The sequence below is a fragment of the Sinocyclocheilus rhinocerous genome, unplaced genomic scaffold (genome assembly GCF_001515625.1).
Source record: "Sinocyclocheilus rhinocerous isolate Xijiao unplaced genomic scaffold, SAMN03320098_v1.1 scaffold1060, whole genome shotgun sequence".
In the NCBI taxonomy this organism is placed as follows: Eukaryota; Metazoa; Chordata; class Actinopteri; order Cypriniformes; family Cyprinidae; genus Sinocyclocheilus; species Sinocyclocheilus rhinocerous.
Genome location: NW_015666198.1, coordinates 38,601 through 58,042, shown reverse-complemented (window position 1 = coordinate 58,042; position 19,442 = coordinate 38,601). Strand labels below are relative to the sequence as shown.

The 19,442-nt window shown below is 40.1% G+C and overlaps 1 long non-coding RNA gene across 2 annotated transcripts; it reads left to right on the top strand.

The window, feature by feature from the left end:
• The first annotated feature begins 1,059 nt into the window (after window positions 1-1,059).
• Window positions 1,060-12,186, top strand: LOC107732139 (uncharacterized). Of its 2 annotated transcripts, none has more exons than XR_001638843.1 (4): window positions 1,060-1,307; window positions 3,707-3,879; window positions 5,872-5,933; window positions 11,622-12,186. It is a non-coding gene; the product is annotated as an uncharacterized LOC107732139 (long non-coding RNA). The 2 variants fall into 2 exon arrangements; XR_001638842.1 differs by lacking the exon at window positions 11,622-12,186 and adding an exon at window positions 7,194-7,212.
• Window positions 12,187-19,442: the final 7,256 nt, after the last annotated feature.

Sequence of the window (19,442 nt, the reverse complement as noted above, 5' to 3'; positions counted from 1 at the left end):
TGTGCATTAATGATTTGACCATAGAATGACGTTAAACCAAAGGTCCGTTGGCTTCATTACACTATGTGTCATCTTTTCACTGCAGCTTAATTTGATCATTATTTGATAATCGATTATATATTAATGGACTGTATTTAAAATGACCGTATTTTTCTAGCAGGACACCTAAAACAGTGCAGTAAAACGCTTAGGTTGACATTAAACATTAAACATATAATAATTAGTAGCTAGATAAATATAGCCTATTTCATTGCAGTAGCGTACATCGCCACGTTTAAATGTAATATGAGTCAGAACTTGTCCATATAGTCATGCTTTGGGTGAATTCAGGCAAATTGGCAGACTTTTTGCTATTGAGATGACTGGGAATCAGGCGTATTCTGACCAGTGAACAATGTCATTCAGGGGGTCGGATTTGAATATATATATATATATATATATATATATATATAAATCATGCATGTTTATGTCCCTAGAAGTCGTTTCAACAAAACACAAGTTTTATTTACTTGATTTATTTACGTCGATACCGATCCTATATAAGGCGCTCGAGCGGCGCACTGTTGCTATGGTAACATCCTCAGGCCATTTAACTCACTCTAACTTATCCGATGCATTTATATATTCAGGAAAATAACCCCTAACATTTTGTTTCGACTTGGAAATTATGACAGCTAAGAAATATTTATCTTATAGCCGAATTTTAAGTGCGTTACAGTGCAGGCAACTTATATAGCTACAACTCAATGGAATGCAATGATTTACATCGATTTACCTATTTACTACAAATATTTTAATGAAGTCATTTTTGAGTAAATGCAGTGTTTCCTGAAGGGCCACGACCAATCCGTAGGCTACGTATTTTATTTGGTAGCTAATTCGTACGATTTCTGGGAGGGGTGTGTTTAGGGGCGGGGTTAGGGGTGGTCCTTCCTACGAATTAGCCCCCTCGTAAAATACGTACGATTTTTCACAAGTACGTACGTAAGATTTTTCACGATTTTCTCCAGTAAAATATGTACGAATTGCCGTGAGATCGTGTTTTTTTTGCATTTCGCATCGTGCATTTGAGCGTGTTTGTACCGTGGAGAGCAAAACAATCCCCATAATTGACTGATTTCTGAGTAACTCCAGTAAGTTGCTCTCTGTGTTGTTATTTAGTTGTATGTAGAGGGCGGGACTCGAACTGAAAGGAACAAGGCGCGGCCAAGAACCCCTTCACACGTGTAGACAAAGGGACCATCAACACAACCCAAACATGCAGGGAAAAGTTTTCCCGCGCGCTGTACCTCACGCCAGGACCTCAGGTGAGTTATCGGCACGCGCTCAGATCGGTTTCGTCTGTGGATGTGTATCTGGAAAAGTTCTCCAAGAGTTGGTGCGTCAGCTCGCAAAGTTGAACACAAAGCCGGAGGAGCGGTCCTTTGTTCAGCGGCGACTCGAGATGCTCAAACTATAGATGAAGATGAAATATGAAGAAAGTGTGGATGGCAAAAACGAGAGGATGAAAAAGCGTGAGAGTTATTTTCCACTTTTGGCTCATGTGGGACTAAGGATGGCGCAGGAAGACAAAGCTGTCAAAAGTTGATTGGCGAAGGAAGTTGACCGAAAATTACGCACGCAAAGTATTTCACAATTAATATTAAACGAAAGACGAGTTTGTTTCAGGAGAAGCTCTAGGCATCGATCTGTTTAATCTTCCGGATGATGTAGTAGTTAATCGCGAGGTTGATATCTCCAATTATCTGCGCATGAATACATACTGATTAATTCAGCATACTTGTGTTTTTAATGTCCTAATTAAATCGTTCACTATTAGATGCAATGCTTTTAGGTGCCATCTGCGATGATTTGTGAGCGCGAGGTGGATGCATAATGTTCAGATTGTGTGAAAGAGCAACAGGTACAATGAGCAGTCGCTCTCGGTCCTTTGTTGCAGAACTTAGAAAGACACGATGTTTCTTTGTTCTGCAGCTTCCGAACACAGAGTATGAGGACACGCCACACAAACCATCTCTTTAATTCCTCAAATAGCTGATGTTACAGTGAACTGTGTTTTTTTTAAAGTATGCTAAAAAAGAGGAAAAAAGAAAAGAAAAAATAATTGCAATAAGTTACCATAGGAAACGATAGTTAGCATCACTTCTGATTGAAATACCTGCTTTTAATGTAACTTTACACCAGAATATGTTCAAATAAATTAGACATTTAAAGACAACTGGCATGTAAGTATTTCTGAAGTGATCATTTGCCTTTCTATTTCAAATTGTATGTCCTTGTTCTCCTAAAATAAGCGGTAATTCTTCATATATAGCGTGTGTGTGTGTGTGTGCGTGTGTGTGTGTGTGTGTATTTGCCCTGTAGCTCTGGAGACCCAAAGTTAGTTTACTTTTGACAAAGTTGTCATGTGGATTTGTTGTTTTGCTCTCCATCCTTTGCTTCTACAATCCAATGCATTCGAGAGATGTGCACATGTGAAATTTTTTTAAATGTACTTAAAATAACCCAATTATATATCAAAAGCTGGAGCTATTAAGGCGTTACTAAAAAATTAGATTTTTTTAAAATATATATTTTTTTGTTAAATTTTTTTTAAAATAATTTTTTATGAAAGTGTTTACTCACAAAAATATTTTCCAGCTCGAATTATTGTGTCTCAAACTGCAAGTGGGCCTGTATGCCAAGATTTGGAGACTTTGAGACATATATTTATTAAACGCGTTTTAATAGTGAGCGTTTGCATTGTATTTATCTGAGAATGATAGCATCTGTGATTTTAAAAGCAGAGTATGCTGGATAGCATGTAACTGCTTCTTTAAAGTGCACAGTTGCACTGGCGTACACGTTTCCTCCGCCTGCACTCAGGCAACCCCAGAACATTTCTCTGATCAAACATCACTGCTCTCTCTGTCTTTCATTCATTCCCCAATCACAGCTCTCAGTGTGACGCATCTCTTGCTGCTCGCAGCCTTGAGACTGAATAGAATCATTCTGCCTCGCTCTGTTTCTTTCATCCACACCTGAGGTGGAGGATCGCTCCGGAAGATCACATAATGAGCATTTCTCTATTCATTCATATGACTTCACTTTATCTATCAGTAAACATTAATAATATTTATTAATAAAATGAATAATAACCATAAATTGTCATTTCGAATGGAAACTTCAGGCAGGACATTTGCAGTAGATACTTTACAATAAAACTGCTATTATGGGATGCCACATCTGGTTGTATATGACAGTACATCATAGTGTTATTATACCTACATATTTGAGCTATTTAAATTGATCTGTAAAATGTCCTGGTAATAACACACATTGTGGAAGTACATTGGAAATCATGTGATGATTCAAAGTTCATCAAAATTGACCTCTACAGCAACTCATTGACAATAAATAATACAGAAAACATGAACTAATTAGCAAGAAATGTAGCAAAATATAAATTTTCATAATTGATAAAAGGAAGAAAGAAAACTCAAAACAAATATTATGTTTTATACGGAGAATTCCCATTTTCTGATAAATTTCAAAAAAGCTAACTTTTTACTTATAAAAACAGCAGCAGCATAAATTAAGCCAGTAAAATTTTTTTTTATGATATTAAAAAAAAAAAAAAAAAAAAAAAAAAAAAACAAGAGCAGAGACCTCAGCTGCATTAAATGATGTCTTCGTTGAAGTTAAACTCGTATGTTTTCTGTTATAGGCCAGCACGCACGGGACTGAGCACTGGAGAGCTCCTGTTCTAAACGCACGTCCTTTGAAGGATTTATTTAATTATTTTTTCTGCTGTGGGATTTGACTTTCCTCCGGGATTATTGGACTATCCATAATGAGAATGATTACTTTCCACTTCTAGACACAGTGGAGCAACTAAAGGTGAGTGTCCTACATTTAAAACGCATTTGGTAAACCATTATAATTGAAAACATGTGTATGCAATTCATAACTTCTCCAAATATTGATATAGAGAGCTACGTATGTTAAGATGTGCATCTGAATGTGCACGAGTGAGCGTTGCGTGATGCACTGTTTGTTCGCGTCATTAGCTGAAGTTATAGCGTGCTGGCGCGTTTGGTGACGTGGAGTGACGTGTCCGGATCAATCTCTCTTTTCCTCAGCATAATGATGTCATGCAGTGTGGTATCAGTCAGTCAGGAGTGACTGAAAGCATCAGGCCCTCTCTCGGAGAGCTCGAGCTCTGTCTGAATGTGTTTGTGTAGCGCGGCGGTGTTTTTTCAGCAAGTGCGGAGCTGGACAGCGTCAGGGACTCGGGGCTGGATCTCATGCGCACTGCATCCGCGGGGAACCTTCAGAGCCGCATTGCAGCCGTTTCCTTTATCAAATGAGAGTTTGGGATGAGTAATCCCATCATCTTCTAACTCGAGTGAGCTCAGACTGCGTCGGAAGCCTCACTGCGTCTCTCCACTATGATGTCACTAGGCTCTGGTATGATGTCATTGGCAGCCAATCAAACGCGAGCGGGAATCATACGAGCCAATGAGACGCCAGGCGGCCCCGCCCACCGCACGTTCTGCCCATGTTGGAGGTCGCAGCTCTGAAGTGAAGTAATGCAGAGAAAAGCAGACACAAGTGCTCTGGTGTGACACCAGCTGCAGCTACAGAGGAGAGAGTTTGAGGATGAAAAGAGATTCAGAGGATACGATTTTAAGGATAAAAAAGACGAGGCTTGTATGATTGTTTTAATCCACTGGAGACATGAAGTCAAGTGCTCAGAGTTCCATTCACTCTCCGCATGCAACACATCACTAGTATTTAGAGCAAATGTTGCATTGTAAAGGCAGAGATGATTTCAGTTTTCTTCTGTAAAGCTAGCAGATGGTGCTGACTGTTCTCTAACCTGTTCCTTTCATCCGCATTATTCAGTAAGCAGATGGATGTCAGTCCTGCGGCTCGTACAGTCTGCGGTCCACTCTCTTTTCTCTCTCGTTCTCAGTTCACGGTCTCTTCTGCATATGAATGCGCTTTGGAAAAGCTCCACATTCAGACCAGCATTACCAATTGTCCTGACAGTGTACCTTGGTTCTCGCAGCCGGTGGAGTACAGGCTTAGTTTGAGTTCTCCGTGTCTGTCGTCCAGAGATAAGTCAACATGCTCTGACTGAGCACTGCGATGTGTCCAGAATGCATTATTTCCCTTTTTATTCACAATGGTTAAATGCTCCTATTTGATTGTGGGTTTGTTTTTCGGATTATTTTATCAGTAATTATTGCTTTTTTTATTTTGAAAGTTAAAACAATTAATAAATATGATAAAAAAATTAGTCCAGTCCAGCAAATACACTATGCATTAACAGGTTTAGTTGAAAAGACTGATGTTAATCAAGTAAAATTTCTACTGATCTGTCTGTTTTTGAGATTAGGCTCGTTCTAACAGTGGTTCGTCCGGCTTTGCCGAAGCTGTGGGCCGTTACTGCTGAATAAAAAGCACCTACATATTATGTGTTTTAGGAATATGGAGGAATATGTGAAAAATGTGATTTTTTATGCATTAACAGGTTTAGTTGAAAAGACTGATGTTAATCAAGTAAAATTTCTACTGATCTGTCTGTTTTTGAGATTAGGCTCGTTCTAACAGTGGTTCGTCCGGCTTTGCCGAAGCTGTGGGCCGTTACTGCTGAATAAAAAGCACATACATATTATGTGTTTTAGGAATATGGAGGAATATGTGAAAAATGTGATTTTTAAATTTTTTTATGAAATTTTGGGGAAAAAAGTTGAAAAAAAATTTGTACCATTAGAGGATCAATATCTTGTCAACAGCTTTGTACCTTATTTATCCCTCAAAAAGGTGCATATTAGTACCAATAACAATAGTTGACTATTTTTTGCATGTTTGTTTTTCTGACAGTGCATCAGTTGGCAGGTCAGACGTGTGCTATGCATCTGGACACTCAAGCTGTGCTGAAATATGTAAGAAGACGTGAGTGTGGTGTGTGCTTGTGGTCAGTGGATTGTGTTGATGGTTCATGTGATGAACTGCACCTCTGCTTGAGAACCGCCGGTCTGATATCTTGGGACTCAAACAGCTGCTGAGAGTTTCAGTTCAAAGCGTTGAGAAATATCGCATTGCTTCTATTTCCAGTGCTGCAATGCAAATGAGCACAAACCCTTAAGCTGCACTGCTGTCATGATGAATTTTGCACTCATGCACAAAAAAGTCTAAAATAGGGAATCAGTCTGTGCGTGTGCCGTCAGCATGTCGCACTTTAACAATCCTTCACCCGTCTTTGGCTGAGCTGAAGGCAGAGCGTTATCCTGTCAGTCCTCCACAGCGCTCTCGCTGAGCTGAGAGTTCAGGAGTCACATCAGGACACTCTGAGGCACAGAAACGATTGCTCGTTCCACCAGCGGTTCACCGGCCGTTGCTTCTCATTGTTTGCACGTGTAATGCATCAGGAATCTGCAGTCTACATCTGACACACCTCAGATTAGTCACTTTTCATCAGAATAAAACGACGAGCAGTGTCAGACACCTACTGACCTCAAAGTGACCAGCCTGAGTGAAACAGAGCTCAGTAAATGACATCATTCATGAGACTAAAGCAGGTGCTGATCATCTTAAAGGCACAGTGTGACTCAAAAATGATCATCACATACTCACCCTCATGTTGTTCGAAACCATTTTGAGTTTCTCTCCTCTGTGGAACATGAAAGAAGATATTATAAGTCAGTGGTACCCAAATGGTGACCAAAACAGTTTGGTTACCAGCACTCTTCAAAATATCTTCTTTTTTGTTCTGCAGTATACAGTTTGGGATATTTTCATTTTTGGGTGAACTGTCCCTTTAAGAGACCTATTACTAAGCTCCACCCTTCTTGGAAATGTATTGTTCAGTAAAAATGTGCATAAAGTGGTAAAAATGGATGATACGTCCTTCCTTTCTGGACTGAAGTGAACTGTGACAATGCAAAGCATTTTGTATCTGTTTTTCTACACAGTAACATGAATCAGAATGGAGTCAAACACCTCCCACAGTCACTGAAAGGAGAAACGCCTCATTTTAAACTGTATTTTTCTGAACACACAGATCCTCCATTAGAAAAGAGTAAAAAACCTCTCTGAGAAAATGTTGGAAGGCAGCCGTTAAGAAAGGATTGGTTCGTATTGAGTTAGCAAAGGGTCAATATCACAAATCTGTGCTATTAGCTTTGTCTGTCTTTCTGCACAAGGTTAACCCCGTCCCCCGTGTTATTGTGCGGCTGTCGTGGGTCTGTGGATCCTCAGGAGTGACGTGTCGGTGTGGTCTGTGATTCAGGAGCGTCTCTCATCAGCTGTGCTCCTCTGGGAGGTTCAGGTTCTCCTCTGAGCTCCGCGGAGACTTTCTGTCTTATAACAGCTGCGTCAGGAGCTCCTCATCAACTCTGAACATCATATCAGTGCCTCCATCAGCCCTTCAGATATGAAATCAAACTCAGAGCTGTAATTTAAACTTCACCTACAGCTATTAGACTGCCGTGTTGATTTTAAAAAATACGCAAATCTAGCATTCACACGTGAGCTTTAATTACAATGTACAAGCATTTTTATCACATGAATATATGAATAAATAAACGCTGAAGCTGAAGTGGGCGCAGAGTCTAATGAACTACAAACATGTGTGTTTATCCTAATGTTTGTGTGTATTTAAGTAAGTTTATCCTAAATTTAAAGCGTTACTCTGCTGAAACACTGAGAAGGCTTCACGATAACCAGACACATTTTCTGTGTATCAGGGGATTTTAAATGACTCATCTCTACAGCATGAAAACTAGTTCAGTGAATCATATTTATACTGCCAGTAAATCAGAATTCAGTCCGATTAGTCTATATAATCCACCAATCACACAGTTAAAAAAATATATAAATACATACGAATCTGTGAAATTCGCGGAAAAAAATTGCAGCATTTTAAGTTTTACAGTTTAACTTAAATTTACAGTAAAATCCTGCATTTCATTAACTGATTTAATGTTAATTTACCAACCTATTGAAGTAGGAATATCTGTTTTGTACTTTTATAACACACTGGCAACCACCAAAAACAGGTGATGGGAAAGACACAGAATGAATCACAGCTCATCACAAGCAGCTTTTCCACATAAATATTAATATACAGAAGGTGCGAACAAACACAAAACACCATCATGACAATAAAATAATGCAGTGAGCATGAATTAAACAACATTTGACATAACATAAAACCCTAACTCATATGTAAAAAAATATAGAAGAAAGAGTTTATGCAACAAAACAAAAACATCAAATGTGAACTATCAAACAGGGAATTCTGGGAATGTAGATTTATGTGAATTTTTTTACTGTGAATTAAAAGATAACTTGTTCTTTTTTTTTTTTTACTTCCACAAACTGTAAATATAACAGTACTTTACTATAACAAATCTGCTGTATTATGACTATTATAACATGACTATTTTCCACGTGTTAGAATAACAGTAATGTAATAAACATTCTTAAGTAATTACAAATGTAAGTGGAGCAAAAAAGAAATAAAAAGAAAAGAAAAACACGACACAAACTTAATGAGGTGAATCCTGGGATGCTTTAGAAGGAGGAACATATGTGAAAAGCATTTTTATAAAGCACTTTGTAGACATATGTCTATATTTGTATAACTCCTATTTGTCTACAAACCTGAAGCTCAAGCGTTTAAGCAGAAGCCTTTGGCTGGAAAGCTTCTGAAGCTCACTGGAGTGTGTAGTGTATGTACTGTGTGCAGTGCAGTGTGTGTTTGAGCTCAGTGCAGCAACTGCATGGCCAGTAAAACTCAATTCCCCATGCATGGGCTTTTTGAAGTCCAAATGCTCTCATCACATGCACAATTAACTTGAGCCCTGGACGTCCGTCGTCATGAGCTGCTCGTCAGCCTGAGGCTATCGCGGGGTCAGAGGTCACCGGGACAGCCAGAGCTTTAAACACATGTGTTGCTCTTTTCCAGTCTGTCTGTCCATTCTCACGTTTGACAAATTAAGGTCATTTCTGTCGTGTTCGCCTTAAAGCAGCGTGATAGTAATGATGTTAGTCAGTATGGTCACACCACTTCAGTCAGTCCCTTCAGGTGTGTCCAGAACGCAAGGCTGCCAATTATAGAGCTTATTTCAGTTTTTTACGCCTTTTGTTATTTGAGGCTGCCAAACGGGTTGAACCTGAAGTAGATTTCATTTTGGTTTTGCAGGTCACTTGTCATTCAGATCATCACATTTATCCCAGATTTGGTTAATCTCAAAGGAACCTCAGCTGGGCTCACAGCAAAACTAAAGCGTTGCCTGAAAACAGTGACATGCTAGAGTAACATTCCTCGATCTGCTTATATTATGTGCTCTAATCCCGTAAGTAATTTAGGAACGCTTTGCGATTCAAGAGCTTGGCAGATTTTAATGTCAGCTATATAAGTTAGCAAGTCTTTATTGAAAAAAGCGAAAGCTGCCAGTGGAATAGGGTTTGTTGGAAGCATTTCGACCGTGCTTGACACATTAAATCTAGATCTCCTGCTGGGGCTTGAGCTGCACAAGGACTGCAGGTTTGTCAAGATTTCATTTTGGTTTTGCAGGTCACTTGTCATTCAGATCATCACATTTATCCCAGATTTGGTTAATCTCAAAGGAACCTCAGCTGGGCTCACAGCAAAACTAAAGCGTTGCCTGAAAACAGTGACATGCTAGAGTAACATTCCTCGATCTGCTTATATTATGTGCTCTAATCCCGTAAGTCATTTAGGAACGCTTTGCGATTCAAGAGCTTGGCAGATTTTAATGTCAGCTATACAAGTTAGCAAGTCTTTATTGAAAAAAGCGAAAGCTGCCAGTGGAATAGGGTTTGTTGGAAGCATTTCGACCGTGCTTGACACATTAAATCTAGATCTCCTGCTGGGGCTTGAGCTGCACAAGGACTGCAGGTTTGTCATTAGGCCAAATGAGCCATGGACTTCACAGCCCAAACCACGCCAAAACAATGTGTTAACACACTTGATGCAGTGCCAGAGACGATCTGCCGAGTGCCAACTGAATGAGGTGTTTTTAAAACAAAGCACGAAATCTTGGAATTCTGGCTAGATGGAAATCTAGCTTGAAGCTTTTGGAGGACAAATGAATGCCCTGCTTTGAGGATCATCCCATGATTGCAAAGAGGATGCAGATGTTTGTAGACTGTGTTAGGAGTCTCTGAAGGCTTGAGCAGCTCCTGCTGTACATGCTCACCAATGGTGCTTACCATGTGACATACGCTGGCAAAAGTGTAATGGTGATTGTTTGGTTACTTAGTTGTTCCTTCAAAATGTTCCTCCAAGCAATATTTTGTTGTTCAGTTGTTGTAGAAGTAGACAGTTGGTGACATTTATCCCGTCCTTCCTCCACTGTGATTGGATGTTGCAGTGATAAACGCTGTGTTTTACCCAAAGTTGAACATTTTTAAACTCTCAAATGACCAGAAAAAAACCCGGCAAGTGCTCAGTGTGAAATAGACTCCCATTGAAAACAATTGAAAAAATAAGCTAGGTACAGGAAAAAAACACTGGTGGACACACGGCCTACAGCTGGTTCGGTAAAGCCAGCATTGTATATTACGAATATTGTTGGCTCTTGGATGAATTGCTATAAGCCGCTTTGCATAAAAGCATCTGCTAAAAGCATGAATGCAAATGTAAACTGATGGTCAGATGCATGGGCGTCGGAAGCAACAAAAAATAAAGTGGGTGGGTCCAGAAAAATTTTCTGGAGTAGATGCCATTTCCTGTATTCTGGTGCCTAGCCTAGCAAAAACATCAGATAACTGTTAGCGTTATAACAATATGCACTGAATTAGAGACGGTGAAAGTGAGTGGGTCCAATATGAGGCATTCCTGGACCAGAAAATCTCAGATTGGTTGATGTGAGAGTTTGAAAATTATTTATTTACTGTCATCATTAAAAGGCTTTTACAACATGTCTGCAAATCCGTTTTCAAGTATTTAAACTCAATCTTTCAATGGCAGGTTTTGATAACTGGGTAAAGCTCTAAACCGTGATTATTTATTCACATGCAGCTTCTGTGAGTGCTGAACAGACTCTCAGTCTCAGACCCTCCATCAGGCGAAGCACAGATGAAAAACCTGTTCTGTGTGGTCAAAAGGTTACTTTGTGATTATTTTTTATTTTTTTAATCTAGTACTATTAGTTAATTCTTTTGAAATCATTTGAGAGATTCCAATTTAAGTGAAAATTAACTGAAGCGAAAGCATCAGAATTTGAATCTCGGTCTCTTATGCCCCTCTCCAAAAGCTGTAAAGTGTTATAGATCTGTGCCTGTAAGACAAGATGCCATTACTTTCTAGAATAGTCTGAGCCCCGTGTTGTTCCCGGCGCGGGAAGGGGCTAATGTATGTGCATCGCACCCGGAGGGCTAATCCGCCGCCCTGTCTGTCTCTCTGTAAAAACAGTCAATGATGCATCAGACAACAAAACCAATGAGCTGCTCTCCAGCACTGGAAGCAGCGCCGCTGTCAGCTGTGGCGCAATAATTAAATGTGATAAATTATACGTGGCACTGAGTGACAGGTGCAGCGAGAGCCATTGTGTGGAGAGCCAAGAAGCGCCACAAGCTCACGCCATTTTTAACTGTTTCAGGTGAGCCTGCGGACGAGGGAGGCTGAATGCAGCGCACATTAGCAGGTTAAAGGAGGGGGCCTCGTTACGCGGAGGAAGCAGTTTGGGAGGGCAGTGATTGCCTCCTGACATTTTTACAGCCCTGGCGAGGGCCAGCGAGTCGCGGGAGGAGGGTCATTATGCTCCACTCCACACGGGAGAAGATGGCACCCTCTGGCCCTCCACAGGTTTTCACTTTCCACTGAGAGCCACGTTACTGACCCGGCCGAGCAGGCGAATGAGCGGGCAACTCTGCCCCCGGTGGCCAGCGGCGGTCATGCACGAGCTGTGTTGCATGAATGCCCACATGGTTACCTCATTCACAGAAAGGTCACTGAAGTACAGCAGGAGAGCGGCGCGGTTTTCCTCCAATAGACATATGAAGCAGCTGCCTCTGTGAAAGAAAAGAGACATTCACTGTGAGAGCTGCAATCCAATTTAATGACAAGAAGGGGTTATATGGCACACATTTTCTTTTTTTACAAAGCCAAGACAAGGAGAAAGAAAACAAGAGCTGTATAAAGAATAAAAATGATGCGATTTATATTAGTGATTTTAAGCAAACCATTTGACATGTTCAGGGTTTTATAATGGTTTGGTCCTTTCTTTGAAAACACACAGAGGACAGAAATTGACGCAATTTGACCACCGCCAGTCTCTCAATAATGTTTTCCTCTTTTGAAAAGTCATAAAATTGCAAATGGAAACACAAAAATATATTTGTTGTAATTTCCGTTCGCCGCTATAGAACCACTAAACTATGACGACTTCTGCTTCTGAGAAACCCAGAAATGTGAAAAGGGTCCATCATAACAAGCTCCCCATGCCAAATACAATGAGAATGTAATGATTCCTGTGAACATGAAAGTTCTCAGGACCGCTGACACTGAGACTGGTCAAGTCAAGCGGTCATATGAAGGCAGGACGAGTGGTCAACGTGTGACTTTTCTCCCAGTTATGCAACATAAACACATTGTTGATAAACTCAGCGAGGCAGGCCTGTCAGCAGTCACAGGTTAACGCGTTTTGTATTTCAGCATCTCTGACATCTGTTTCGCACCTAAATCTCTCGTGCTTCACAAGCAACCGCAACATGTCAGCTCGCGGTGTCACAGCTTCCTGTCGAGTCGCGGCGCGTCTGGCTGGTTTGGGATAGTGGCAAGCGCGCACACTCCTCTCACACATGCACACGCGTCCTGTCTCACCCTCGCTGTTTCTCCCGCTATGCTGGCTGGCAGAATACGTGTTGGGTTCAGGGATGCTGATGCGCTTTGCACCCTGCCTGGCATGAGAGAGAGAGCGGCTGCGTTGCGACTCCTGCCGCCCATCCCAGAGCGCCACATGGCTGCCGTCGCATGCGGCACGTGTCTGCTGTTGGAGCGCATCGCCGCATGTGCGTCTGCAAACGTGGCACGTGTAGCGGGAGGCCTGGGCTTGCCAAATGTGCATTTCCTTGGCCTGCGGAGACATGTGTGGGCGCAGTCGGCGGTCTGTCAGATCAGTGGGGTCCTTGTGTGTTAAAAATGGTCACATTTGCATGCGTATCAGATGGCGTGCCATCCGTCTTAATCTGTAGAGGACGGGGAGCACAGACAGGTAAACGCTCTTGAGTTTCAGCCCCAAATAACCCATCAATCTGCTCTAATGAAAATGGCACCAGAGCCTTCGTGATCCCCGGATAGCTTTGTGGATGTCTGTGGCTTATCAACAAAGACTCTTGCTGGCCTGGGAACAGAGTTGAAAGTGGCGCCGGGGGTCTCTAAAGTTTATCTCCGCTCAGATTTTGTATCAAGGCAGGTGTGTATTTGTTTAGCGCGTGGGGCGAGAGAAGAATCGCTCCGTTTCAGACAAACTGAACTCAAGTCACTGAGGTAAAATCATGGTAGGCTAATGGTTTAAATAAAGGAGGATGACCTCTGGAGCTGTAGTCTAGAGGAACAGGAATGCCATATTAAAGGGAGAGTTTAATGGGCAACAGTCGCTATGATGAGATGAACCAGGTTTGAGCATCCTGCTCTTTAAGGTCACATCTTGTGGCATCCTGTTTTTGGATTGTTTAGATGTCTTCGGTCCATGTTACGTTCATACAGCAGTCGAACTGCACCGGGGTTCCTTTGGAAGCGGACCGAGACGCCGTGAAAAGGTGGGTTTTTGGTGAGCACCAAATGATCGGAAACGCTTCCAAACGAACTCTAGTGCAGTTTGAACCAAACCTGACAAGTGCGAGTCTTCTGAAGTTATATGATACCTCTCTGTGAGGAACAGACCAATTTCACAGAACATGTTTCCCTGCCTTTAGCTCTCCATTTAATATCCAAAACAAAAGAGCATTTCCATGACACATGCTTAATGATGGCTTTTTAAAACTTATTAGGAGCGCCATGGAAATGCTGTTTTTTGGATATTAAGTGTAACCTCTCCATAGAGCACCTTATTATAACTCTTTCCACCATTCTAGCAATCTCTACCCATTGATGTTTTCTAAGAACCACTTAAATTCCAGTCTGTTCCTCACACACAATCATCATATAACTTCAAAACTTGGAATGTGGCGCAAGAGTCACGTGGACTACTGTTATTACACTTCTCTTATTGGAGCTTGACAGCTGTGGTCATTTTGAAGAATCATTGTATGGAAAAGAGCCACAAAAAGACTCTTTATAAAGACATGAGGTTTAGTAAATGATGACAGAACTGTTGGTTTGTGAGCGAAGTATTCCTTCAACAGTTTTGGGTCGTTTCCCTTCAAAGTCCGAAAATGATGAAGTGGCTCCTGATTCATCTTCATGATGACTTTCATTCCCAATAACAGGTTTTTATTGATTTATGGGATTGATCGTCAAAAGCACACCGTCAGATAAAATATTGCTGAGTTTTGCGAATGGATGCTAAAGCGTTTCATCCATCTGGTGTGGTTTGAGCACATCTTCACCTGACATCGCTGCACTTTTCCACTTAGTCAGCGCTTCCGACGCTCTGTGGCTCTTGTTTGCATTCGGAGAGAATGGCCTTCCTCTCACTCATTAACCTTTCCTAATACCCTGCATGTATTAATAATGATCGGAGGAAAAGGTCAACGCATCCCAGCATGCCTTGCAGCACCAGCACACTCAGAGATCAGACTCACAGAAACACCAACATGCATGATTTTACTTCACGTAACAACATTCATACGCAAGGTCACATTTTCTTTAAAAAGGCCACATGTAACATCCGATCAAACTGTCACTTTCTATATCTGTCATATGAATACATACATGGAAAATAACATGACAGGGCAATTTAAGGGGACATTTCCGCGAAAAGTGAAAATTCTGTCTTTTTTTGAATGCCATGACTATACATGGAGTTTATTTGGTAATATATGAATCAGCACATATTCTGATAATTAACATATGTAAATATTACATAGTAAATCTATGTTTATAATATGTAAAAAGTAGGCATATTATGTTGCTGTATGACATATGAATATATAAAAAAAAAATCGCTCAAGGTGAAGCGCATGCATCACTTTCAGGTATGTTCGCAAAATGGAAAAGACTGGAAGTAGTAGAATTAAATTACAGATTCATGAAAATCAATCATTTTAATGCAAACACATTTCATGTAAATTTGATGTAAACCCACTTCATTTTGTTGTATCACTTCTAAACAGTAATTATAGTTGAAATCTTTGAACAATTGCTAAGGGTGAAGCTGTGTTTTTTTTTTAAATTCGCTTAAATATCCTGCGCACCAGTTGATTCATTTCAAGTTTATTCAGAAGTTTTTCCTCTCCCTTACAAAATACAATTTGAATACAGTTGGCACTTACTTGCAGATCTTCTGGGGTTGTCCAGATGTCTCTAATCTTTGGTCTCAAGTGGCAGTTTCTTGAGGATATTTTGGAGTGCTTTGGCAATTGTATATAGTTTTAATATGATGTTTGTTTTTTGTACTCGAGTACACTTAATACACTACTTGGCATATAACAAAGTAAAGTACAAGAAACAAAGTACATTTTGTATTAAAATTGAATAAAAAGGTAATCACAAAAATGTGCACAGTAATTTAAGCACTACCAATTACTCACATTTTTGTGTATATGCTGCTGGTTAATATTATGGCAGATATTTTGGCCTTATAATGATGCCTGCAAGCATGGATGACGCGTCATGCAAAAACTGCTGTATTACGTAAAAAAATAAAAACTGGGTACACTTTTACCCACTTTTTGAGACAAGAAATACATAGCGAAAGCTTTAAGTGACACTCCCTGTGACATTTGCATAGTTTTTCTAAAATGAAGCTCATTAAAACATACTAACGCTCATCTGCAGCACAAGAGCGCTTGAGTGGTCTGGTAATAATCAGCATCAACTACAAATTGGTGAAGCAATTATCTTACAATTACCTTCCACCAGAAAAAGCAGGAGTACAAAGTTTATTTTTAAAAATGTTATAATAATATTATTATTTTTTTGGAGTTTGGCAGTCATGGTCACTATGACCCACTGTATGGAAAAGAGCTGCGTGAATTCCACAGGCAACAATACATGAGGATGGAATGACAGGAAGCTGATAAAATAATGACAAAATGTTCCATTTTCTCTGAACAAAAGTATTTTAGATGCTTTTCATGTGATCTTCTTGATTGAGATCTCATAATAAAGCAGTGTCTGTCTGTCTCTGTTGATTTATTAATGGTATGCTGTTCACCCAGTATTGTGACAGTGTGCATTGCATCACGCTCCCGATTACCTCTCAGCTACTCCTAACGGCACATCAGAAGCTGACTCTGACATGAAGCAGAGAAACCGGCGTGACAGGACACTCCTGTAGTGCTTTCTTCTATCAAAATATGGATTTCAGTTTGTCTGCAGCGTGTTTACTGTTAGAAACCAGCTCTATATCAGATTCCCGCTCTGAGAGTGTAAGAAACAGCGCTCTGACCGATCCGTGACACTTTGGAGGCTTCCGTCATGTGTCACTAACTGTGCAGCAGCTCGAGTCGAGTGCACACTGGTGATAAAGCTAGACTGTGATCTCAGTCACCAACGCTCCTTTGCCACCCGGCTCCCCATCACAATATTTACATGCATGTAAATACATTACATTAGTGCACGCCGACTGCAGCATTTGCATAACATCTTCATCTTCATGCTGACATCATTCTCAATTTAATCTAAATTTGAAACAAATGTTTACTTGATCGCAAGTTTCTAAAGTCATGTATAGCATAACCTTAACCTTCATAAGAACATGCCAAAGCATTCTGTGAGCTCTGTCCTCCGAACCAAAATTCAGTAATACCTGTTTAACAAGTGAACACAATAAAACACACTGACATACATGAACACTGGATAATGAAGGCAGATCTGAATTGAAATGAATTTCAGATTGGGGCATATTGTCACATTTGTATTAGGGCAAGTCAAATGTGTTTCAACTTATAAACGTATACCACCAAATATTACAATATTTGCTGGACAAAACAAGTTGATATTTTAGTTGTGTCCTGAATTGTTCTGTTTCATAATATTTTTACAATTTAAAATGAGCTGAAAGCTCGTTTTAATCCCACTTTTTATTTATTTTATTTTATTTTATTTTTTTATTTTATTTTTTTTGCTCACAAACAATCAATGTGTGTTCTATTTAAATTTAAAATTTTTTTTGTAGTCGAGACTTTAAGGTTTGTGTCCGTACAGAAACTGACTTTCAAAAATAAACCCAGCCTGAGAATATTCACTAGAGAGAATAATGTGACAACTAGCCCCGGTCTCTCCTAATTCATCATCACCATGTGATACGTCACTGTGTCGTGATGGCCAGGGTATGTTTTGGTCTATGTAAGTTTAGACAGTTGTGTTGTCACGCCTGCAGTGTTTTGGAACATGACTGGGTTCTGTGCTGTAGATGACGTCTGTCAGCGGCGTTATCTCACAGTGCTCAGTTTCATCTGTCTCTCTTCATGAGTCTGCTGCTGTTTCTCCACACTGTCGTTCTGAGGTGCGTATTGTCTAGAATGTCACACTTTAGTCATTTACAGACGGTGATTGATGTGTGAGACACGAGGACTGTGTGAAAACACTATCATGTAATGCGAATGCACCAGATCAGAGCTAAAAGACAAACAGCTCGTAAAGTTCATATTTCCTCCAGGTGACTTCAGGACCCGTCTGGCTCTCTCTCACCGGCGTTCATGAGCTCTGCCGGAGGTTATTCCGTTCACAGGTTAATTCCACTCATTTAAACAGGAACAGATGATTTTCACAGCCAATTAAAGCTCATATCAGTTACGCAGCACTTCAGTGTTGTCTATATTTAAACAACATGATGGTTTCACAAGCGTCGTTGGTGAGCCTGGCATTTTGACACGATGTCCTCCTGAGGAGATCAGCTTGGTTCAGTAGTGCTGTTTAAAGCCTCTCTGTTTCCATCTGAATGTGTCTCCTGCATGCGACCATCGGTAACACAGTTACATCTCTGTCCTCTGACCTCAGCGCATGAGAACGCAAGCGTCTGATCAAAACTTGTCCAACTGTCAGATCTAGCTGTGTATCTAGTAGGAGTTTCGAGGGTTAAAGTAACTGTGCTGACTTGCATCAACTAGAGTGGGGTTTTTAAAAACCATTTTTACTGCCCATCAGAAGCTACTGTACATCATGAGATATTTATATATTTCCCACAAGGCAAAACAACAATTTCCACCAACTATCCTCTTCATAGTTGTGTCCGAGTCCCTCAATCATGTGAAAAGATGCATCTTAAAATCATACAGTCACTGCTGGAAAAAGCTCAAATCTCACCTTCAGCTCATACTTGCTGAAAAACCAAAGCATGTAGGAACTGGAGGATTTTCCTGAAGAACAGTGGTCAGTTTAACTGATCAGTTTAACGCCATCAGAAGAACCAAGAGGATGGAAACGTCTCAACAGTGTTAGTTCAGCTATAATTGTGTCTGTTCAACAGCTGAAGATATCAGTTATGTGAAAAAGATTCATCATGACCAAATAAATAAATACATAAATTTTATAGTTCCTTCTTATTTTTAAAATGATAAACATCTTGAAGATTCTGAAAGGGGCATTTATGCTCAAAACTAAACTAGATTTTATGTTTCTTACAATCTTAAAAACATTCGTGACCCTGCAGCACAAAAGCAGTGTTAAGTCGCTGGGGTATATTTGTAGCAATAGCCAACAATACATTGTATGGGTCAAAATTATAGATTTTCCTTTTATGCCAAAAATCATTAGGATATTAAGTAAAGATCATGTTCCATGAAGATATTTTGTAAATTTCCTATCATAAATATATCAAAACTTAATTTTTGATTAGTAATATGCATTGCTAAGAACTTCATTTGGACAACTTTAAAGATGATTTTCTCAATATTTAGATTTTTTTGCACCCTCAGATTCCAGATTTTCAAATAGTTGTATCTCAGCCAAATATTGTCCTATCCTAACAATACTATTGCTTATTTATTCAGCTTTCATATGACGTATAAATCTCCATTTCAAAAAATTTACCCTTATGATTTTTTTTTTTTCCCCTTATGATTTGTTTTGTGGTCCAGGGTCACGTTTAGTTTTTAACACTTAAGTCATAGTTTTGATGACTTTGCTATCATTCTAAAATAATAAAATTGTTAATAATAATAAAAAGGGGCGGTTCACACAAAACAAGTTTTGTTAGACTGCGGCGCTGCTTTTTTTTCGAGTTTCTCTACGTGTTAAACTCCGTTCACACCGCCAGCGACTTGTCGTTACACTCTGTACTGTGAAGACGCTTGTGGGCTGTTGGAGAGTGTTG